Source organism: Lontra canadensis, unplaced genomic scaffold, assembly GCF_010015895.1.
Source record: "Lontra canadensis isolate GAN:19392208 unplaced genomic scaffold, GSC_riverotter_1.0 scaffold5, whole genome shotgun sequence".
Taxonomy (NCBI): Eukaryota; Metazoa; Chordata; class Mammalia; order Carnivora; family Mustelidae; genus Lontra; species Lontra canadensis.
The window spans coordinates 35,962,255-35,986,199 of record NW_022630999.1 but is presented as its reverse complement, the minus strand read 5'-3'; the positions used below and the strand labels follow the sequence as shown (position 1 = coordinate 35,986,199).

The following is a 23,945-nucleotide window of genomic DNA, read 5'->3' as shown; positions in this document are numbered from 1 at the left end:
AGAAATGTCTGGGGCGGATTTTCACCATGTTCACAGCAAAGGCTCCTCACACACTTGGCTTCCTTCCTGTCACTGGAACCTGAGCAGACAGTTCTCACCAAAAGGAGCTCCATCAACAGAGCTCTGAGTACGCACAGTGTTCCCCGGCTCTCCGGCAGGACTTGGCAGGGTGAAGCCACCGGCCGCTCCAGATCTCAGGGGACCAGTGGACATGTGGTTCCCCTTCGGTGATTTGGAAAGGTGTCAGCACCCCACTAACCTCACGGCAATGACTTGGAATCTTGCATAAGATCTGTTGTTTGACTCCCCTGCATTCACTCTAATTGCACGTGAACTGTGCTGGGTTTCCTAACACCTCAGGGGAGAAGATATTCCTGGGGCTGCCAAGTTAAAAGGCAACACTTTCCCTCCCGCCTGCTCAGCTACCAGTCATCGGTTCATGGGGCCCTGAGGGGCACCAGAAACGGGCTGGGAGTGTGGTCAAGAGGGAGGGGTCCACATGACTCAATTATCCAGGCCTACTCATCTCCCCTATTCTGAAAATGCAGGCCCCTTTAGCTGTCAGAGGCATATGAGAGGTAATGAACTGTGGAATGAGCCCACCTGGGCTCAAACGTGACCCGTGAGACCTTGGGCACATCACTGACGTAACCTCTCTGTGCCTCGTTCCTCTGGCTGTGAAATAGGGGCAACAATACTATCTCATAGCACAGCGATTAGGACCAAGTGGCTTCATGCACATAAAGCACGTGGGACCATGCCTGGCTCCCAGGAAGTACTGTAAGAATATTGGCAGTTACTATTATTAATAGTCATCTAACATTTATGAGCACCCACTATGTGCTAAGTCCTCTTTTAGGCACTAGGAACACAGCTATATAAATTGGCCCTTGGCCCCGGGTGCCTATAGTTTAGCAACAGGACAAACAAGGAAATGGAAGGAGTGGTGCTCCCTCACAGGGTTTGCTGAAGGTGCTGGAGGAACCCAGGAAGGGCACCTCGGGTAATCCACGAAGCTTCCAGCACCAGGCAGAGCAAGAGGATCGGAGGAAGGGTGGGTGGAGGCATAAAGTAGTCCAGGTAGGGAGAACAGCAAGAAAGAGGACAGAGCTTGGCGTGCTGGAGCACGGAGTTGACAGGCACAGGGCGGCGCTGGGATGGGTGGGAGGACCGGGCACCAGAGAGGTGGGAGGGGCTTACAATCAAAGCTTCCCCAACCAGTAGCTATCAGGTCACCAGCCAGGGCCCACAGGCAGAAACTGGGCCTCACAGTTTAAATGCTATATAAACCATCACTCCAAAACTGGGAGTTTCACAGGAAGTCAGAGGCCACTCAGGGTGGGGAGATGGGAGTAGCTGGGGGCAGAGTGTAGGAACCTGGTTAAGGGTAAAGAGGGGAGAGAAGGAAGAGTGATACACAGGTGGGGGGAGCGCAGTAAATGAATATGGAAATACAGTGAGGATAATGGGGGCCAACTGCCTCACTGTTGGGGAAGGGAGGCATCCATGGAGAGAAACAGAATAAACTCGGTGGTGCTAGAGTGGCCATGGGGGTTTCAACTGTGAATTCATGATTTTCGACAGACACAAACACACAAATACACATCATATTAACACATATCCCTTAGCTCATTCCACAGAGAGGGTCCAGGAACAGTGACAGGCAGGTAGCAAAGAGGGCCTCTGATACTCAATTGTTGGCTTCTAAATATCCCTCTTTTCTTGGAGAAATGGCCGATTCCAGGGCTAGGCAGGGAAAAACCAAGAAGAACTTGGAGCACCTTCTTATGTCAGAAAGCAAGAAAGTGTTCAAAGAATGATGGGGACACTGGCCCAAGAAAGGACAATGTGAGCCTTAAAATCAATAATCATAGGAATAGATTATAACCCATTGGATAAAATAGAAAGCCACAAATCTATATAAAGAAATGAATAAATCAAAAGTGTGACAAGGGACAGGATATTTCTTCAAAGTATGTCCCCACAAAATCCTTCTTAATTACAAAGGGAAAAAGTAACTGTACAGTCGAGAAACTTGACATCATCTTAACCGAGTGACCAAAGTGAGTGTCACCAGGAAGAGGAACTATCACGTGCCTCCTGATCTGACTTACTGGGGAGGGCACACCATAAACTCCTGCGGGGACCTTGCTCAGAATGTACAACCTCAAATGAATCATGAGAAAGCAAGCCGCAAATCCAAACTGAGGGTTCCCGAGTGGCCAGTACTTGTCAAAGTATCAAGGTCATTGGCGTAAGGAAAGGCTGAAGAACTTTCAGAGATTGGAGGAGACTACAGAGACATGACAACTGAATCATGGAGGATGTCCTGGACGAGAAAAAGGACATCAGTGGGACCATGGCTGGGATTCGAATAGGATCCATGAATCAGTTAATACCTCCATATAGGGTTGTTTTCCTGGTTGTGATAGTGGTTTTTTGCTTATGTAAGATGGTGACATTTGGGGAAGCGTGGGTAAAGGGTATATGGGAAGTCTCTGCATTAGCTTTGCAAATTTTTTTGTAAGCCAGAATTTATGGCAAAATAAAAAGTTAAAAAATTTGTTTAATTTAATAGAATTTTAGAAAAACAATTTAAGGGGGGAGATTTCACATGAAAATCCCACACATCTGCTTTCTTCACACATACCCGATCCCTGTAGGCATCTGATTTTGAGGCGGTGGCTTAGCAGATGTTTGTTGAGTGTGCTGGGTGTCAAGATCATGTCTTTGTTGGGGATGGGGAAGAGTGGTGGTGGGGGGAAGGCTGAGTGAACAAAGATCTAAGAGCGGAGGGAAGACAGACCAAACTACAGGAGGCAATGGTGATCCAAGGAAAGAGGTGCTTTGGAGACAGTCACTGATGTGAAACCAAGATCACTGTCAGCCTGTGTTGGGCACTTTTACACATACATATTCACACTTAATTCTTGTAATAACCCTGGCAAGCACTGATATCCCATTTTTCCAAGGAGAAGACTAAGGCTAAGCTATAAGCAACTTGCTCAAGGTCACCAAGCCCATGACCAGTAGAGCTGGGAATAAAACCCAAATCTGAGTCATAGACCATGGTCCTTCCATTTCCCTATATACTTGTGGGAATCATATAGAGCTCACTCCTTGGTAGGTTAAAATCTCAAGGTTTTGCTAACTTTTCCAAAGATGCTGCCATAGAGCAGGTGGGAATCTCCTGGAAGATAGGGATCAGCTCAAAACACTTGAATTTATTCAACAGCTATTTACTAAGTATTTGCTGGTCATTTTCTAGCGATGTGGGAAAATGGAAGTAGTCAAGGTAGACGTGGGTTCTGCCTTCATGAAGCTGCCAGTCTAATAATGCTTTGACGCCTTGAGAAGGGCCACCTAAACAGAATATTTTCTAATAATTACCCATTCCCACACCATAAATCTAAACTGGGGAGTGGTGGTGGTTGGGGGGGGGGGTAAACAGAGAGCTGAAAAAGAGCTGGGTTCAGAGCTGACCACAAGCCAAGTGAGTCAGCAGTGAATGTCACTAAGAAAATAGGCTGGTGAGAACCTAGGCATGTGACAGACTGGGAAGTGAGCCGTCCTCTCTGACTTACATTAGTCAGTCCCTCATCGCGGTGATGTGGTGATGCGATTTACTGTGGCCACCCACTGTCAAGAGAATATGGAGGAAAGTGTAGAGAGTGGAGGAGGGGGAAGGGATGCTTGCTGTATATCCAGTGTGTACTCAGCTCACACTCTGCCTTTGACTGGCATGTTCTCACTCAATTCTCTTTTGGCCAACCTTCCAGTTAGGGATTTTTAGTCCATTTTATCAACGATGCTCAGAGAGACTGGTGGTTTGGCTGAGCTCACCCAGCTGAGAAGTTCCACAGCTAGGAATCTGAATCCAGGCCTACCTGATGTTCTCGCTGCTTTTCCCAACAATGTGGGGACACACCGAGACCATTTCGGTGGAAAATACATTGTAGGAAAAAAAGGTAAAGAACTGGAATTGCGTAGCCTCCAACAGAGAAAGCGAAAAGATGGATTCTTTATTGTTGTCAAACAAAACCCAGTCTTCTCTGGCCCTCCCACTAGACTGTGATTTTCTCAAAGGCAGGACCTGAGCCTTCTTCCTGCCCAGTCCTGGCCAACCCAGGCCCTTGGGGAACTGACCTTAATGAATGAATCTGCACAAAGATAAGACCCACTGGCAGGTTAAGATGAAATGGATAGTGGGGAAGCTGAGGCTTCTAGGGTTCCTTGTAATGAATATTGAGAAATTTTCACTTTGAAAAGGAGGGGGTGCAAAGTGGGCTTGAATCAAAGTAAGAGAACTATCAGCTGGCCTTAAGGAAGACTGACTGATCTGGATACCAAGTGCCCGGAGAACAGAGCCAGTGAACTGGAGCTAGGTGGGCAAGAGGTTTATCACCTGCTAGGGAAGGATGCAAACACAGAGACCCCCACAGGGGCCTCCTGCCTTCAACACTGTCCACTGTCAGGTCTAGAAGGTACTCTGAAATCACTATATCCAACTGATTCAATTTACAGATGAGAAAATGAAAGCCCCAAGAAGAGGAGTGACTTGTCCACTTCAAGGTATCATTAAATTCAAAAATATTTAAAACAAAAACAAGCCAATAAAAATCTTATGAAATCCTTGCTATCCCTTATGCTCTTAAAAAGCCATATACTACTTTTTCTCAACCAGGGATAATTTTGCACCCGGCCCCACCCACCGAGACATTTGGTTGTCACACCGGGGAGTAGGGGTGTTCCTGGTACCTAGCGGGTTGTGGCCAGGGCTGCCAATACATCTGACAATCCTACAATGCACGGGACAGTCCCCCACAACAGAGGATCACTGGCCTCAAATGTCCAGAGAACTTAAGTTGAGAAACCGTGTTGTGTGCAGAGCAAAACTTCACATGTGGGAAGCTCATTTTCCCTCTGAGTCTGTGTTCTGTCTGAAAGGCGGCCAGTTGCCTCTGCTCCCGCTGGGTGAAGTCATGGCCAAGGCCTCAACTGCCCCCATGGAGACCTGGAATCTGGACTGAGCAGTCTCTCCTTCTCTCTTTTGCTCCATGCCTGAGACGGAAGAGCTCACTTGGACAGTCCTGGGCAAAAGAACCCACAGAGAAGAGATGTCTACCTAGACTTGTGGCTCACTATGATGGGAAAGTACCAGTGTCACCATTGTAATCAAATATGCTGAATCCGTGCCTCTAATGCAATCTACCTTAACATCAAACATACGTTGACATTAGTACAGAAGTTGATGAGAGCAGAGGATTTACTTAACAGAAATTCACTTTCCATGCCACATCCAGCCTACTGAGTGAGGAAGGCTACATAATAACCTCACCCAAAATAAACACGCATAAGTCTTCTTCTGCTCCCAAGCAAGGAAACTGCCGCTGGAAATGTCTGACTAATGGATTTCTTCTGTAATTTCTTTTCATAGCAGAATGCCTCAGCTTTGCTATTTTAACTTTTGCTGCTCGGGACCTCACTTCTCCCCGGCTCCCGAAGACGAATCTCGGATCACTCTGTGGTTCGCCCTATGTGGGCGGCGACCAGCAGGCGCTCGTGATGTCACTGTTTCCAAGGCTTAATGAAATCAGACGCCATTGGGGAGCAAGTCATTGGAAGCGGTGGGTCATGCATCCCAAAAATAGCCAGTAAGGCTTTTTGTTGGTGCTTTGGCCTGGTCACCCCTGCCCACCAGCCTGTCAGAGCCTTTGGCGCCAAGTTCCAGGGAGTTAGGTGAAAAGTGTGCCTGTTTGTTCACTTACTCATTTCTTCCATCTTACTGAGAACTACTGGTGTGTGTGTGTGTGTGTGCTTGCGCGTGCACACGCATGTGCATGCCGGAGGGCACACAGAGGTAAATGAACACATCTGAGCCGAGCGCAGGCAGAGGAAGAACCAATTCTTTTCTGGTTCTGGAAAGAACCAACCACCCATTCTCTTGAGCCCTGGAATCACTCTCAGAGCCCCCCAAATCCCGTCCTTGATGTTCAAATGCTAATATGAGCCCACACCAATATTCTCTCTGTCAAAAGAAAGGGAAAAAAGTCTGCCTCCTTCTCTAGCCCAGACAGAGGAGCTCGGGGGGTGAGTAATTACGATCACAGCTACACGGCGGCTGCCCCACATTGTGAGGGACGACCATGCACCCAGCCGTGGACTCAGACTTGACATTCATTAGCACACATCCTTTTTACAAGCTGTGCAATAGATATCATCCTTCCTCCTATCTCACTCACCCAGGATGCGGAGGCAGGACTCAAACCCCCGCAGTCGGGCTTCAGGACACGTGCTCTACCCACCCTCCCACAGGCCTCCGTGAAACCGGGACAAGCAGGGAGCTGGTGGAGTGGAGGTCTGGGTGGTGACCCTCTGTGCACACAGCACTATCACAGGCATAGGTCTCTCTCTCCAGCCCACCCCCGTGGCTCTCTCCCTAAATCCCAGTGTCGGTGTGGTCTCGATCTAGAAGGTGTTCCCCAGCTCCAACTGCCTCCACTGTGACCTTTCTCATCCCATAGTTCCTTCCCTGACCACAAAGTCCTGGTCTTTCTCCTCTCCTCCTTCCCACAGAAGCCACCAAGTCTGGCCAAAAAGGAAGAAGAGGTTCTAGAAGGCCCCTCCTGAGGCAGCCTCCCCAACCTCCCCAGGCTCTGTGGACTTATCCATTCCTGGCATGGCCCTGAGATGGCTGCGGAGGGTCCCCCACTGGGCTGAGACGCTCAGACCTGTTCCTCATCTTCTGCGGATCATGCAGAGCTTGGCCCTTAACGACATCCAGCAAATTCCAGATGAAAATACAAAATGAGGCACCTTCAGGCTGTTCATCCCAGCACCTGTCGTAACAGGGAACAACTGGGTACCATCTAAATGCCCGTCACAGGAGACCAGGGAACACGCTACAGACCATCCATAAAGTGGAGGATGTTAACAGCTAGAAACGGGAACAAGGAAGGTCTCTATACAGTAACAGAAGACCGCAAACTGCGGAACGTTGACTTTTGTTAAATTTTATGCATATGGGGGCGCCTGGGTGGCTCAGTGGGTTAAAGCCTCTGCCTTCGGCTCAGGTCATGATCTCGGGGTCCTGGGATCGGGCCCCGTGTCGGGCTCTCTGCTCAGCGGGGAGCCCGCTTCCCTTCCTCTCTCTCTGCCTGCCTCTCTGCCTACTTGGGATCTCTGTCAAGTAAATAAATGGAATCTTGGAAAAAAAAATTTTATCCATATGTTTTGTGGGGAGGGTAGTGATAAAAATAAAAATATAAAAATAAATAAAATACAAATAAAATAAAAAATGAAAAATAAAAAAAAGAACACCCTTGCTTACATCTTCAAATTTATGAGGTAACAGCCACGGATTTAATTTGTAATAGCCACAGGTGCCCATCAATGGGCAAATGGGTAGACAAATTTGGCATATCCACACCAACAGACTATTACTCAGCAATAAAAAGCAATGAAGTATTGACATGAGCAACATGAATGATTCTCAAAATAACTATGCTGAATGAAAGACAAACTAGGGTACATATGGTATGATTCTGTCTCTATAAAATTCTCAGAAGTGTTCTATGGTTTTCAGCATATGGGTGTTCTCTTGTCAAATTTATCCCTAAATATTTAATATTTTGTATACATCTCCGAAGAATAAAAGTAACAATTTGTGTTAGCTTTTGGCTACAGGTTCTACTGCTTCTGTTTGAAGATATAAAATTTTGGACAAATACAACCTAGTCTAGACCACAGGTTGTCAGTTGTCCGGGGAGAAAGGAAGAGAGGGATGCACAGAAACTTTAAGGGGTGATGGAATAAATTTGAAGTTGAAATTCACAATCACTATGTTGATTGTGACGATGGTTTCAGGGATGTATACATGTTAAATTCCTCAAACCATACACTTTAGCTATGTGAAATTTACTGTATGTCAGTTATACTAAGTAAAGCTGTTAAAAAAATTTTAATGATGGCTATAGCTAAAACGCATCAAACACATTAAGCAATCTACAAATTCATAACAACACTTCAGAAAACAACAAAAAAAGCCTCTTTGGACACCTTTGGAGATACTAGGCCACCAACTCATTATTCTAAAAATTAGCAAATAAAAGGAAAGTACTGACTCTGACATTTTTTTTTGTATACAAATGCATTTCTACCTAACCAAATAGTTGAAGGCAAAGTTCTATTTTATAGAATAATTCCACAGAATAATGAGGAAGGACCAATAGAATTAGAAAAACCATCCCTGTGTATCCTTTGATAAAACACTGGATCTTAGCAATGATCAGAAACTTAATAATAGATGGACCAGACTATAGCCACCCGAACCCAATAATCAACCTTAGTATCTTAAAGAGAAGACAACTAGTTTGTCGGTACCTTTTAACACAATGCAATTGGAAGTACACAGCATACTTCTTAACAGCTGGCCTAGAACAACTTCACATTTCACCTTCCATTTAATCCTTATCCCACAGCAGTCTGGCCTCTGACATCAACCTCCCATTCAGTCTAAGATCACCCAAGAGTCACTAAGGGCCAGATGCCATTGGCTCTCCTCAGTATGCCTCCACACTGAACCTGCCAACTGTCCCTTCCTTCCTGGATTTCTCTTGGCTGCCTAATGTTCCATGGCATTCTCACTCTCTGGTACCCTCTCTGTCTGCTCCTTTCCTCCTGCTATCCCTGACATCTGGGTGTGCCCCCAGAAGTCTGTGCTGAGGTGGCTTCTCTTTTAGCTCCCACAGCCAACTCATCGTGCCTTAATTTACTGTGCCAAGTTCCAGGGAGACAGGAGAAAGTCAACAAGACAGATGTAGTCCCTGTCCTCGCAGAGCTCACACGGTAATGCCCGAGGAGTTTCCTCATGCCCAGGGGCATCCCGCCTGCCCCTCACACTTGATATGTCCAAAACAACACTCAACAGCTTCTCACACAAAACCTGTTCTTAGGATCCCAGAAGGAAACTCAGCAACATGGAATCCAAACTCATGCAGCTTCAGATAGTTACAGTAAAAGAGAAAGGGCAGCAGCGTTTTGTGCTAAGAGGCAAGGCCCCCTGACTCCTTTCAAGTCACTGTCTGTGTTCTCTTGGGGGTCTGCAAATGTCTGAGAAGTGGTGAGATGCGCTGTGCTGGCTGGGGGGCCCACACTGCTGAGCAACACAGTAAAAGCAGCTAATCAGGAAGATGACCAAGGTAGTCTCAAAGAGTGTTTTAGATGGTCTATCAGAAAAACCGGAGCAGGGCCGGACAATGCCCTTTACCTGTTACCTGGACCTGGGCTAGTCGGGGGAGAACAAAGCTCATGACCAGCAGGGAGGGAGAACTGGCTGGATAGCACTAAATCCTAAAGTGATCTGTTCCCTGAGAAGTCAAGCAAGAGGCCCTTTGCCTCTATGTCTGGAATGTTCTTCCCTCAGATATCTGCATACTTGCTGCCTCCCTTCATTTATGTCTATATTCAGATGTCACCTCCTTGGAGAGGCCTGTCGTGGCCACTAACACACCTCTCTCCATCTCCTTACTCTACTCTCTTTTTCTTCATAGCACTTGAGATCACTGCTTATGTTGTGTTATGTGCATTTGTTCATTGCCTGATTCCGCCATTAGCATGTAAGTTACAGAAGAGCGGGAACTGTGTCTGCCTTTGAGTTCCACTATATCCCTAGAGCCTAGAAAAGTACCAGGCACACAGTAGGCTCACAGAAATGGTTGTGGAATAGATGAAGGAGGCAGCTTTCCTCCAAGTGTGGTCCTTGCACCACAGCCTCAGAATCTGCCAGGTAGCTGATTAAATCCACCAAGAGTTGTCAGGGCCCCCCTGTGGAATGTACTAAACCAGCACAGGGGTAGGGAGGGCAGGCATTTGTGAAAAATGTGCACTTCACAAGATTCTGGTGCATGCTAGAATTTCTAAGGTATCAGCGTTGTGTTGATTTCCAACTTCAAATTTATTCCCTAAGACTTTCGGCATGTACCCGCCTGTGTTACCACAGGTCAACAGAGGGATGGGAAAGGGGACTGGCATTTCCTGGGCTCCTACCCTATGGGCCGAGCCCTACTTACTACACTTGACCTACTCTATCCCACTGAATCCTCCGTACCACCCGTGAGATGCCATCAACAAGTGTGTAAACTGAAGCTCAGAGAGGCCAAGCCACTTGCATAAGTTCGTACAACCAGTGAGAGGCAGAGTTAGGCTGAAACTCTGGCTGGCCTGACCCAGAGGCTGACCCTTACCCTGACCCTCTTTGTCCTCCCCCAAAGCTCTGCACTAGGCCCTGGGGCCCTTGGCTGTCCACAATCAGCACTGCCCTCCAGTGCCAGCACAGAGCCTGGCACCCCCAGCAGGCTGTGGGCACTCAGTGAGCGAGTAAAGGGGGAAGGGTTCTGTGGAGCTTTGGAACTGTGGTGTGGTGCCACTCTGAGGCCCTGGCAGAGCACAGACGGATGAGGACCCCTTCACCCCCATGTACTTCCCCCTACTCTGCAAGAGCTCGATGAGCTCACAGAAAGAGGAAAGGCCTGGTGTCGGAGCCTCAAGACGTGGCTGGGAGTCAGACTTCCCACTGTCAAGGCCACAGGGAGCGCAGGCCAGGGGACAGCAAGGGCCCCCAAAGTGTTTCCAAATCAATGGAAACAGGACGTAGCTGCCAGCCCCACACCAGGACACAACATCATCCTGAGAGTGGAAGCTATAAATGGAAATGTATTCTTAGAGGGGCAGAACATGAGTGGGGGTTTTTCAGAAATGACCCATCATCGGATAAAAATACAGACGGCATTTAAATGCTCAGCAGCAGGAGCTATTCCGGGGACTGGGTTCTCGTCCCTGCGGCTCCTGGCCAGAGCACGGCCTTCAACAGAGATTTAAAAGGAAGAAACGACCGGGGCCAGTGTTTTTAAGTCTGGGAGCAAAGTATTTGAGAGAAAGACACCCGTGGAAGGTGCCCCCTTTGGGGCAAGCCCAAATGTCACGTGACCTCCATCTGCACCTGCCCATAATTCAGTTTTACTCTGTCCTATCAGACCACCTTTTGGACAACATTCTCAGCTACCTTAAGAAGTGTGGGCTGAGCTCTGGCGAGCCCTGGGGATAAAAGCCCTTGGACAGGATCAAGATTTTAAGAGGTTTGCAGGTCAAAGAAAGTAGAATAATGACAAACCCAGAGGTGGAGCTGATGTCATGGAAAGGGGAAAGAGAGTATTTATTAAGCCAGGCTCTGGACTCATGACTGCTCACTGAATCCCCAAAAACATCCAAGATACAAAAGCGAGATTCAGCCCTTTTTCACAGAAAAGGAAACTAAGGCTCAGAAAAGACTGTGTAGAGTCGGCAACTCTTGGGCTGAGATCCTAAGCCTAGAAAAACAAGCAGAAATGAGGCTAAGAAAAAGGGCAGAAGGGTGTCTCGGGCAGAGCAACGGCTCCTGCTGAGGTTTGTGGCTCCAGAAACCCAAGGCCACTTGACTGGCATGTGGTAAAGCTGGGCCTTGCACCCACACAAAGTTACCGTGCCAGGCTGGGAAGCAGCGACGTGCTTTAGAAAGCGAGGCCTGGCTCTCAAATTAAAAGGGGAAATTTTTCAGATAAGCCCATGGCAAAATGCATAAGGAAAGGGATCAAAGCGCCCTCCTTGGTGACCATTGTCATTTGGGCACATCTCAGTACTTTTCAGTTGTTTCACAATAAACAGGTTATAATTGAAAAAAATAAAGACAGGTAGGACTGCCCTCTCTCCCTCGCACCTTACCTCATGGACCCACCAATACTCTTTGTGTCAGAAAGGCCCATTCTGTCCCGGGTCCATTCATTTACATGCACCATGCCCTCTGTTTGCATCACCGCTTCTCTTCCTCCACCCGCTCGTTCTTTCTGTCATGATTGAGTACCTGCTGGGTACCAAACACTTCTATGTACTAGGAACACAAGAGTGTTCAGACACAAAACTCCCTGCCTTTGCCTAGCTTACATCCTTGTAGGAGAGACAAACAATGAGTGAACTAATATGTGAATGCTGATAAGTATTATGAAGAAAAATAAACCGAGCTAGAAGACAGAGTATAACATAGGCGCTATTTTCGATGGGGGGAGAGTAGTAATGGCTATCAGAGAAGCCCCATCTAACAAAGTGACATGCAAGTGGAGATCTGAATGAAGTGAGAGAGCAACCACCTCGATATCCAGGGAAGAACAATCCAGGCAGAAGGGATAGCGAGTGTAAAGGCCCTGAGGCAGGAAGCGTATTTGGCAGGCTCCTAGAACAGTAAAGAGGCTGACACAGCTGGGAGTGGGAGGAGAGGTCAGAGGATGCAGTAATTCTTTAAAACTCAGCTCACACTTCCCTTTCTTTAAGAATCTACCTCTAATTTAAAAAAAAAAAAAAAAAAAGAATCTACCTCTAATTAGCCCCAGGCTGGCTGGGGCACCACCTTCTGGGCTGCCCATGGCCCTTGAGCTTCGGTCAGTCATCATATCGCACATGGTGTGTTATTACTAAGTAGGTGTGAACTGTAATCATGAATGAACAGCACAATCCACTCTGTCTCATTAATACTATTTGTGTTTTCCCCTAGAAGTTGTGAACTCCCCCAGGGCAGGCTGGCCTGATGCATCTTGGGCTCCCTAGTGCCTGGAACTGCCCTCTTAAGCAGGGAGCATGCATCCTCTTTTAGTAACAAGAGGCTCACGAAGCCACAGATGACTGGGTCTTTCGCAGGCAAAGAGCTCACCTGAGATGTGCGGGTGAGATCCCTTAGAAAGCACAGGCTTCCTAACCACCCACCATCAATGAGACTTCACAGAAGAGGCTGACGGGAGGCAGGGAGGGAGTGACAGAAGGAAGGAGGGCAAGAAGACCTCCTCCACACACCCCCTAATGGTGAACATCTGCCTCACCCCTGCTTCCCTCAACAGTCCCCAGCTTAGCTAAGCCTTTGCTTTAAGGGAAGCCCACGTGAGAAAATAAAAATACAAAACCACTAGGGAGTGACTATTCACAGACAGAAAATACTCTTTCCCTCTGAAAAAGAGTCCAGGAAACATCAATCTCCCAAATGACTTAGTGGCCCCGGGCACAGATCACCTGCTGCTCAGATCACCAAATGACAGACAACCAGGCATTACGCGTCTCTGTAGGAAGTAGGGTCCCAAGTAGAAAAATGCCTACAGAGGCTAGGTAGGTACTAAACATGAGAGAAGCCGGCTGGCTGGGGCCTGTGGCAAACAGAAGGGTCCAGAACCCACCGAGAGGGAGCAGACACCGAAAACTAATATTACACTGTATGTTAACTAACCACAATTAAAAAAAAAAACTTGAAACTATAAAAAATAAAATCAAATTTAAAAAAAATAAAGGGAGCAGAAAGCCCCCCAGCTCAGCCCTTGGCTGAAACAAGGAGCCCCAGCATGGCTGAAAACCAGGAAAAAAAAACCAGAAATCTTAGGTCCTATGTGAAGTCACAATTTAAAAATAACAGCGATGAGTTTTGTTGTTGTTGTTGTTTAAGTAAAACAATATAAGAATCAAAGGAAATACTTCTGCAACTCAGATTTGGCCTGGGGACGATCAAATTTGTGAGTTTGGCCTTAAAGGTTGACTTTTTGTGTCAACAAGGCAGTACAACTATAAAGACAGGAGAGGGCAGAGATCTAAACGTTCTAGTGCTAGAAGAGAACTCCGAGAGCACGGAGTCCACGTGTGGCCAAGAAGGTTCGTCTCTGGGAGCAAGTCCAGGCTGCCCAGTTGTGAGGGCTGAGGTGGATGAGCAGTGTCTGCCTACGCAATGGGGACACTAGTGACATGCTTCCCGGGTATCTGACAGGGCTAATCTAGTCCAGATCCATTTTAAAGGCAGAAAAACTGAGGTCCAGGAAGCTATACTGAATCACAGAATGTCACATGTGGGAACTACGCATAAGCCCCAGCAGAGTTCTTCCCACGACACCCAGAAGCCCCCAAAATCTTTAGGCTTTTGGAACTGTTATCTGCCAGAGACTCATCTTAAGAGAGAAGTCATCTTTAAACCGACAATGCATGTCAGTAAGAAAATCAGATTTTTACAGTGGTTCCTTTTATTCATGGTTTCCTAGGGACCGAACCTCTTCTAGACCACCAAGGGGTCTGAGCCAACAGAGCCATTGAAGACGCTGCCCTCGGCATGCACGGTGTCGTGGTCCAGGGCCTTGAGCTGGCCGAGGCACCTGGCGCTGAGGGAGCCTGGGCCACTGGAGGGCTGCAGGCTGCCTTCAGCTCTCTGCCCTCCCACTCAGCGTGAGTCAGGGCTCTCGACTGCAGCATGCTGGCGGCGGAGTCTTAAGTTTAACTTGGCTCCTGAGCAAAATGTACTTTTCCAAAGGCCATTGATTCAACCAAGCCTGAATTTTGTAATGTCCTGGCAGCCGCCAGGCCAGCCTCCTCTGAGCACACGCTGTCCCAGGGAATGGGACCAAAGAATGTGATCACCTCCTACCTTCTCCTTCCTTCTCCCCAAATGGGAGCATCCGTCCATCCCCCTGGCAGAGCCCACTGGCAAGCCTGACATCCTTCTGGCCTCCCCTGGTCACCCAGCTGCGCCATTCCCTCCCTCTGGCTCCCCACGCCATGCAGGCTCCAGGATTCCATGTCAAACCACACCTGACGGCAGGCCTGGACAAACATCTGGAAAAGACTAGACTGCAGGTAATCTAGTCATGGAGGTCCTCACCTGCAGAGACACATGCCCCATCCCCCCTCACCCCACAGATCACCACTGGGGGATGGGGGAAGAACGTAAGTCAGGGGCAGGCTGGTGGCAGCCCAGGCAGGAACGGGTGCCTCATGTACCTGTCTGCTTTTTAAAAGCAGACTGTTATTGAGAGGAGTTTTCGACTTCACAGCAAAGCTGAGCGGAAGGCAGAGATTTCCCAAAAAACCCCTGTTCCCTGTGCACGCAGGCTCCCCCAGAACCAGCATCCCCCCACCGGAACGGGACGCTTGTTAACGCTGGATGAACCTGCAGTGACACATCATTATTGCCCAGAATCCACAGTCTACATCAGGGGTCACCCTTGGTGTTGTGCAGAACACACGTCTGGACACACATAGGACATTTCTATAGTTCACATGAATAATGACATCATTACAGTTTCACATCCAGCTGTTTCACTGCCCTGAAAATCCCATTTCTTGCCTATTCAGTCCTCCCCGCTTGACAGTGATCTTTTAACTCTTTCCAGAATGTTTTTACCTTTCCCAGAATGTCACATGGTTGGAGTTATACAGTAGACAGCCTTTCCAGACTGGCTTCTTTCACTTAGTAATATGCATTTAAGGTTCCTCTGTGCTTTTTCATGGCCTGGTAGCTCATCTCTTTGCAGGACGGAGCAAATCTCAGCGTCTGGATGTCACAGCATACCTGGTTTTTCAATCCCCAAGGTGTGGATCGGCAGAACCGGGGGCACGACTGTCCCATGCTATTGGCGTCATACCTTTGGGCAAACTCTTCTCTGAACTCCCAGGGTTTTTCATTTGTAAAGTGGGGATAAAAATGTTGACAACCTCACGGGAGTGAAGATTTCATGTGGAAAGTGCATGCGGGGCATTGATTATAGTTCACAACACGGAGCAAACACGTGACAGACAACAGCTGCAACTGTCGTCATCACGGGCACTGTGGCTGTCACTAGTATTCATGGGCTTACTGCTGCCTTCTCTACAGAGCTGAGTGGGAGGAAGCGGAGACAACCCAAGCTCTGGGCTCACACAGGCTGGCATTCAAATCTTGAGTGCGCTTAGGCAACTGGCTAGACCTCTCTGTGCCTCAGTTCACTCATCTGTAAAGTGAGGCTGGGATGGGGATTACACCCTCCTCCTAGCGCGAGGAGATCAGTAAGTGGAATGCAAAAAGGGTCCCCATGAAAGCTTAGTTCTCAGCTGTGACGGACAGGTCCTCAGCATTTCCTAGGAACGGCCCTGCTGAGTGCACCACTCAGGGAAGGTCAACAGTGGGCATATTTGAGGATGGGGATGAAGACTCGCTGATTAGTCCCAGGGCCAGGAAGGGGATCTCCAAAGCCAAGTGAGTGTGAGGAGAAACAAGTGCTGTCCTGCCTAGCCGGCACCCAGGGGATGTCAGCCAGGAGTGGGCCAGGGACGCCTCCGCAGCCGGCCAAGACCTGGCTAGCCATCTCCTGAGTGTCAGATGACAACAAAGGGCTGAAACACAGGGGCAGGGGGCCAAGGCCAGCTGGCGGTTGTTTCTGCACCTCTAAGGGGTGGAACTAGGGACACGGGGAAAAGTAATGAGACACCACCAATCACGCAGCAACAATGTGCCCACAGTGAGTTCCATGGAACTGCTGGACCCCAACAGGAACTCTGGTGTTCTCCCACAAAACGATGTTGGCCTTTCACCCAAATGGGCCCTGCCCACCCGTGAGGCCCCCCGGCCCCACCCGTATCCAGAACAGATGGTGATGTGTTACACCCTCCCACCCACACACCCACCCAGGACGGAGGCCCGGTCAGGATCCCCACTTTCCAGATGAGGAAGGTTAAGGCCGCCCAGCATGGCACTGCGAGGGAGGCTTGGAGCTGGTACTCAAACCTTTGACTTTCCAACTCCCCACAGCTGGGAGTCAAGCCTGGAGTTGGCCGACACATCACTCAAAGGCCTCCCCGTGGACGGTTTTCCACCACTCTGCAACTGCACCGCGACCCATTCATTCATTCAGCATCTGTCCCACAGATATCACTGGCATCGATTCTGTTCTGGATGCTGGGCTAGGTCCCTGAGACACAACAGGCCACAAGCAAAGGTAGTCCCTGCCTGCCTGGAGCGAACAGCAAGGAAACCTCCATTACCGATATGTCGTCAGAGGAGGTGAGTGGCCAGAAGGAAGAGCTCGCACACTTTCCGCCCTCTACCGGAACTGAGGCTGGAGAGTTACGGTGGGTCTGGAGCTGGCCTTTCTGTCTGGGAGCCCCAGCTCTGCCACTTGGTAGCTGTAGCCTTGGGGAAACTTACTTCGAGGCCAGGTATGTCAGCTTCCCAGTCTGTCAAACAGTGCCCATCTCACGGGGTTGCTCTGAGAGAGGCCATGTGTTAGAATGTGGGAAGTGCCTGCTTGGCATGGTGCCTGGCTCCATGAATGAGTGCTCACCACCTTACCCATCACTGGCTGGAGGGTGTGAGGTATAGAGGACCACAAGCATTTTCTTCTCAAAGGAGAACCTTGTTCTCCCCAACAAGTCCCTCTGAGAACTGCCTTGGCAGGGGTGGCACCGGTGGACCCAGAAAATCAGGTCAGAGAGAGGGGCATGCAAGCTCCCCATAGGTCCGAGACAGACACAGTAGCCTCAGGGATGCCCAGGGTAACAGCCGCTTCACACAGGTGGGAGTGTCTTCCCTGCACACCCACCTCCCAACCCCCAGACCTCCAACCCCTCTGTTCTCTTCCTGCTTCCCCACAACTGGCCTCTCCTTCTGGACTCTGCCCCAGCTCTCTGGATTTCAATAGTGCAGAGCTGAGGCTCTCAATTCCGGAAAGACCTGGAACACTGAAAAATAAGTTTAGTCTAGGCTCAGCAATGAAAAAAAAAGTGCACACAGACACACACAAATTAAGGACCCATTAAGAATTCATACACAGGCAGTAAAAAAATCTCCTGATATACACAGGAAGGATCGATAGCATACTCAGGAAAGCAGGTTATAACAGGATGGCTGTCGGGGCATCAAAGTTGGAAATGTGAAGAGAAAAGGAACATGGGGGCCTAAGTTTGTTACAGTGGAAGGGGGGTTGGATTAATCTCTGTGCTATATGTCTAAAATATTCTCTGAAAATTTTTAAAAAGCTTTAGAGTACCAAAAAGTAACCAGACACTACAAAACAGAAAAGAATGAACTGTGGACACATGCAACGTGGTTAAGTCCTAGAGACGTCACGCTGAATGAAAGTAGATCCCCACACAGCGTGCCACGAGGAAAAAGCAAAACTAACCAGTGATGAGGAAAATCAGAAGGGCCCCTCTTGGTGTGGGTACTGACTGGGAGGGAACACAAGGGAGCCTTCTGAGGTACTGGGAAGGTTCTGGGTCCTGATCTGGGGGTTGCTCTGTGGCTGTATGTACACAAAGAGCCATCAAGCCGTGTGCTCAAGATGAGAGCACTTTATAGGGAGTTATTTTAACTCAACTTAAAAATTAATTAAATTTTTTTAAAAAATCTCATTATTGGCCAGGTTTGGAAACCCTTTGCACTGGCTCAGGATAATAGTCAAGAGACTGTTTTTGAATTTCTTTCTCTATCAGCTTGACATTTGGTTCCCTCATTCGTGTATCTATTGACCTCTCCTCTGGGAACCTTCTCGAGTGAGGTGTCATGGCAGATACACAGGGGAAGGGTTCCAGCCCCAGGGATATGCACAAATGTCAGGCTGACTGAGACGCGCATCCTGGCTCTGCCCTTACTTGTGCTGTGACCTGGGCTAGGTGATGCCCTCTCCGAGATCTGGTGACCGAAGGTGCAAAACGTGGTCAAGACGACAAATGTGGTCAAAGACAACAGTGTTCAACACTGTGCCTCACACATATGAGGTGACCCCTCCCCCAAAATGGGACCTGTTAGTGTGGCTCATGCTTTAACCCCTTTAGAGCAAAGTTTTACCGACTGCATGTTACGACTGATTAGTGGATTGAAAAATCAGTTTAGTGGATTGCAGGCAGCATGAAAAAAAATTAGATTACAACAGAACAGAAAATACCTGTTTGCATCGCCTATAATAAAAGGTAGCATTGTTCTATTGAGTTCTTATACATTATCCGCTGGACTGCAATACACAATGTTTCTTACAGAGGGTAAATGTCAAAAGCATTTAAATGCCTTGTTCCGCTGAACCCTATGCAGCCCTGGGACACAGCAGGTACCAGCTCAAGGCGACAAGGCCCAGTTCTTAGAATTGTGCAGGAACAATAGTGCGCTAGGAGAATAATTCCAATACCTCCAGGAAGTCATGCTTCTTTTTTTTTTTTTTTTAAGGTTCCAAGTGCCCCGAAGTTGAGGGGGTAGTCAGGGAGAGCTGCCTGGAGGAAGCAGCTTCAGGCCTACAACTTACACAGTCAGGCCTGAGCACCCGGGCTTGAAGAAAGAGGTGGGCCAGGCCCCAGAAGGCCTGACGACGTGGCCAGCTGTGCCCCTCGGGAAGGAGCTAGGTGGCTCTGGGGCAGCTTCAGAGTGGTCCTGAACAAGACAGCTCTAGGTGGAACCCAGGCTAGACAAACAGCAGGAATCTCCTGAAGGAGTTACTCCTGTTCCACTTCTCTTTTGTGTCTCTTGAATGAGTTTATTTTTATTTTTTAAAAGATTTTATTTACTTATTTGAGAGAAAAGGGGCAGAGGGAGAAGTAGGCTCTCCGCTAAGCAGAGAGCCCGATGTGGGACTGGATCCCAGGACCCTGGGACCACAATCTGAGCCAAAGGCAGAGGCCCAACCCATTGAGCCACACAGGCGTCTCTCCTGAACAAGTTTAGAAGTCTCATTTAGGTAGGTCTTTTAACACCCAATAATCTCATTTTTTGATAAAGAGAAGAGTAGACTTTGGAACCTTCTACCGGCAATGGCCATAATGTAGAACTTTCTTGACACTGCTTTGAATTTTATGGATACCTTGGATTCATGGTGGGTGACACTGGTTTTCCATTTCAGAGGGATGAGGTAACATTTAAAAAAAAACAAAAAACAAAACCTCTCTATTCAAGCTTTTTACGGTGGGTCCATTTAAAAAATATATAAGGTTTATCTTTGTAAAGGCAAAAAGAATAAAAGTGGCCCAGGAGTCATTGCGATTTGGCAAACGCTGCTAAGGACTCCGAGAACCCAAGGCCAGGCAGTCCCACCTCGGCTCTGCACATCTTGACAGCAGTGAGTCTCCTCAAAGGACATGCTCCCTGCCAAGAGGTGACAGAGCTCAGGAGGGGAGAAACAGACCTATTTTAGAAAGAGCATTGTCAAGGCCACCGGCCAAACAGCCGTGGGGAATTCTTTACGGAAACAATGAACCAGGATTTTACAACTGCAAGGTATGCTTTCCAACTCCCGTCAGCATCAACAGGTCTTTCCACAGCGAAGCCCCCCCTTACATTTTCCTCTATTGTGCTTCACCTTTCCCAGTCAGGTCACGCCAGCCTTCTAATAAGCTTTTCATGTCGTGATCATTTGACTCTCACAGAGGAGTGGTGCGAAAAGTACAGAAAGTTCACTCAGCTTCCCCCAATGGGAACACCTTCCAGAACCCTAGAACACCACAGAAAAATTCTGAAAACAGGAAATGAACTTTGGAACAAGACTCTCAAGTACACCACCGTCTTTCTGGTCTCGGATCCAATCCAGGGGCCCACACTGCACTTAGCTGCTGTGTCCCCTCGGCCTGCTCCAATGTGTGACAGCAGCAGGTCCTCCCTCATCTGTCACAACCGTGACACTTCTGAAGAGTGTGTTAGGCATTCTATAGAAGCTCTCTCAAGCTAGGTTTGTCTGATATTCTCTGGCGCTTCCAGCCAGGCTGCGCATTTCTGGGGAGAATCCCACAAGGATGTGTCCCTTGCCCGTGTCCCACATCAGGGCCCGTGATGTCCACATCTTATTACCAGCAATGCTGGGCTTGAGCAGTTGGCTAAGATGGGAACTGCCAGGACTCACTGCTGTAAGGAACTGTGTTCCCCTTCATGATTACTAAATATTGGGGGAAACATGCTGAGCCCATTTAAATATCTGGTTTCTGTTTAAACTTTCACCCACTAATTTTAGCACTCGGATCTTAACTGTACCAGTTATTATCATGGTGTTCTCTTTCTTTTTTTTTAAGATTTTATGTATTTCAAGAGAGAGAGCACATGAGCAGGGGGAGGGGCTGAGGGAGAGGATCTTCAGCAGACTCTACAGTCAGTGCGGAGCCCAGCAAGGGGCTTGGTCCCACCACTGTGAGATCATGACCAGAGCCGAAATCAAGAGTCAGATGCTCAACCAACTGAGCCACCCAGGTGCCCCAATTTACCATGATTTTTTTTTAAAGATTTTATTTATTTATTTGACAGAGATCACAAGTAGGCAGAGAGAGAGGGAGAAGCAGGCTCCCCGCTGAGCAGAGAGCCTGATGCGGGGCTCAATCCCAGGACCCTGGGATCATGACCCAGGCCAAAGGCAGAGGCTTTAACCCACTGAGCCACCCAGGTGCCCCCTACCATCGTGTTCTAATGGTGATTTTTAACTTCTGTCATCCTTTCTACATTAATTGGAATACCTGTGCCCTTTTTTTTTTTTTTTTTTGGTTTTAAAAAATAAAAGTTCTTGGCAGAAATTTATAAACTCTCTAGTGGCCAAGCTGGCCTTGAGATAAACCATCTCTTCCTACAGATCTGCTGATAATCAGTCCACCGCACCCTAAGGCCTTTCCTGTTCTTTTCTCTTTTCTTTTTTCCTTCCCTTGCCTCATCCTGCCTTACTTCCCACCCTAATTTTAAGAGCTGGTGAGCACCAGGATAGCCGAGCAGCACCAAGACAGCTCTGCCGTGTACACGAAGTTTAAACTAGGCTGATAAATCACACCTGGGCATCACACTTACTCTATTCAGGAATCCTAAGGAACTACTATGTCCCAGGTGTTATACTGGGTACAGCAACCTAAATGAGCTCTTGCCTTTACGCCAACTTGAATATGTCAGCAGGATACTTCCCATTTTACAGATCAGTAAGCTGAGGCTAATTCACGTAGCCAACAACCACTGGTGTTGGGGAAATGGGGGTGAACATGACAGGCAAGGCCTGTGAGTTGAGGAACTTACATTCCCATGGAGGGAACCAATACATTTTTTTGATCAGCAAAGAGGGGATGTGAGAGACTGTGATAGGGGCCACTTCCAGCCAGATGGCTAGGGTAGGCCCCGCCAAGCAGAGACCTGAAGGGGAGAGAAGGAGCACACCATGCCGACAGCCTGGGAAGGGCACCCCAAGCAAAGGCTCAGAGGTGGAACGTGAAGTCAGCCTGCTGAAGGAGCCACAGTGGCTACCAGGACTGAGAGCGCAGGGAGGGGGAGGTGGCCTAGGATGAGGTCGTCAGTGGGGATGGGGAGGCAGGGAGGATGGATCACACAGGGCCCTGCAGGCTGGGGAAAGGACTCTGGACTGTTCTCCATGATGGATCTGAAGCACAGCGCTGAGTGCCCCGGAGGGGGGACCAGGTTTCACCCAAAGTGACCCCCGTGGTCAACAACAGAACGAGGCTCCAACCGAGGCTGGCCTAGACGACGTCCACCCCAGCCAGGCCCTTCCTCCTCCACACAGCACCGGGCCCAGGCCCTCGGGCAGAGCTCCAAACAGCGTGGAACTCAGGGGCTGGCTGTGGAATATGTTTTTGTGCTCACAAAGAAACACGGGTGTGGCGAACGCCCTGGACTCCTTCCTCACATGAGATCGCTCTGCATCTCCCGCTCCGGAAAGCCTGGAGCTTGGGACCCATGCCTGGCACCAGCCCATGGCCTGCTCCCACGGAGGCGCTCAATTCTGCCACACACACCTCACGGCAACCCTTCACAGCATGGAGATCTGCACGTGCTCTTTCCATTTCTTTATCTAGCAAGCTCTCATGTTCACAAAGTGCAGTGCTCTGGTGAAGGGCACAGGCTTAGGAGCCAGAAAGTCCAGGTTCAAATCCTGCCTCTACCACTAGCTGGGTGACCCTGGGCAAGTGAGCTCCTGATGACCTCATAGGGGTAGCTGTGAAGGTGAAATGAGTTCGGAGTTAGAAGAAGGAGGGTGGCGAGGGTCCCCTGAGACTGCTACTTCAGTGTTGCCTAGCACCCTGATCGTGGCTCCCCCCACCTCCGCCCTCCTCTGCTCCCCACCACTGTGGGAGGACTGAGCCTTATATCCCCGTGAGCTGGCGGGCTCACCTGTCCCTCCCCTCCTGGGCCTGGGGCCTGGCACTGAATACATGCTGTTTGTTGAAAGAATGAATAAACAATGAACAAACATGTATGAGTAAGGGATGGGTAAACAGACGTCAAAGCTAAGATCTAAAGCTCACAATTACTCAGGACAAATACTTTCAACAAAGTGCCTCTGGCAGAGTTGCGTGATTAAGACAAGGCCAGTAGACACAGGGTCGGGGGAGAAAAGCAACAGAGAGAACAAGGCCAACGTATAATCAGGAACCCCAAAGAACAGATTTGAGAATTTGGAGGTAGAGAAACCTCACTTCCAAACCCTGGAGCCATTACCTACTGGTTGTGCTGTGGCCTTGGCAAGGCCACCATGGACAGATGGGCAGGCTGTCCCCTGTACAGGGTCACCTGACTGGGGCAGACAGCAAGGGCTGGACACTAGCCCCCACTCAGCTGAAGGAGGTACGGGGGCTACATAGGGCTCCTGGAAGGGAAGAAGAAAGTTTTTTAAGCGGTTCCCACAGAGGTGGCAGAGAAATGACCCGCAGCTCTGAGCAGCCTGTGTCAGCTCTGAGCCTCAGATCCAGCCTGCAAAGTAGGTCCAATGACAGCAGCCACGCCTCTCCTATCGGGCAAGTGGATGGTGCTATTATCTCCACCATTTATGCCCGGTGCTTAAAGCAATGCCCGGCACATAGCAGGCACTCCGAGCACCTGCCCAATGAATTAATGAGCTAACGTCGTTCACAGGCACCACTCCTGGCCTTCCCCTCCAGGCAGCCTGTAAGTCACGTCCCAGACACACAGTGGGCTCAGAGGCAGGCGGGACCGTGAACTGTAGTAAACTCTCACACCCTTCGGGCTCGGAGAAAACAGAAAACAGAAAGGGCATGGGGTGGGGGTGGTAATTCGGGGCCAGAATGCAGCCTTTTTCAGTCAGCTGGAAAAAGCGATAAGGAGGTGTCTTTGGGAACCATGGGAAAGGGGGGTGGGGGAGGAATGGGCCCCATTCACACAGGGC

General features: G+C 49.0%; 1 protein-coding gene across 3 annotated transcripts in view; it reads right to left on the bottom strand.

Annotated features, from left to right (window-relative positions):
* Positions 1-23,945, bottom strand: part of ERGIC1 (endoplasmic reticulum-golgi intermediate compartment 1) — a 103,779-nt gene that overhangs the window by 55,827 nt on the left and 24,007 nt on the right. The window lies entirely within an intron of this gene.